Consider the following 1121-nt stretch of genomic DNA (forward strand, 5'->3'; position numbering starts at 1 on the left):
CCTCGGATTTGGAGGCACTGTTTCTCATCCCGGCGCTTCACACTTGTTTGCTAACCACTCCAGCAAACACTGTAGATCACAACCTGAAGAAGCCAATAGGACCACATCATCTCCAAAAAGCGACGCGATGCTAAGGCCACCAAAACGGATCCCTTCAACACCTTGGCTGTGCCTTGAAATTCTGTCTATAAAAGTTATGAACAGTGACAAAGGGAAGCCTTGGCGGAGTCCAACTCTCAGTGGAAATGAGCCAGACTTACTGCCAGCAATATGGACCAGACTCTGACACCAGTCAGACAGGGACCTAACAGCCCTTATCAAAGGACCCACCTGGTATCCTATACTCCTGGACAACCCTCCACAGGGCTCAATGAGGGACACGGTCTAACACTTTCTCCAACTCTATAAAGCACATGTAGTTTGGTTGGTGAACTCCCATGCATTGTCCAGGACCCTGCTGATGGTGTAGAGCTGAACCCAAGCTCCACGACCAGGACGAAAACCACACTGCTCTTCCTGAATCTAAGGATCAACTATCCAATGGACCCTTCTCTCCAGGATCCTTGTATGGACATTTCCAGAGAGGCTTAAGAGTCTGACCCATCTGTAATCGTAGCACATCCTGTGGTCCCCCTTTTAGTACAGGGGGACACAGAGGTGGGAGTTATAGCCCCGTCTCCTGAGAGACTCTGCCTGATGTTCCAGACACTTATGCTTGGGCCTGGTAGGTCTGACCAGAATCCTGCCCCACCTTCAGAGCCAGCACACCACCAGATAGTGGTCAGTGGACGGCTCCACACCTCTCTTCACACGAGTGTCCAAGACATGTGGTCACAGATCAGACGACAGTAAAGACGTCCGGTGTCCTGGTGCCAAGAGCCCATATGGACACCCTTATGCCTGAACATGGTTTTCACTATGGATAATCCATGATGAGCACAGAAGTTCAACACCACTCAGGTTCAAATGGAGGGGGAGTGACATCACCCCAAACACAGACGCCATAATTCTCCTTTCAACAAAAATAAGGAAGCAAATTCTACCTGCAGGAACTTGAAAGAGTAGTAACTAAAAACCACAGTGCTTAAATAGAAAAGTCCCATGACAGATACTTAGAAAAG

Source organism: Poecilia formosa, unplaced genomic scaffold (genome assembly GCF_000485575.1).
Source record: "Poecilia formosa unplaced genomic scaffold, Poecilia_formosa-5.1.2 Scaffold645, whole genome shotgun sequence".
Taxonomy (NCBI): domain Eukaryota; kingdom Metazoa; phylum Chordata; class Actinopteri; order Cyprinodontiformes; family Poeciliidae; genus Poecilia; species Poecilia formosa.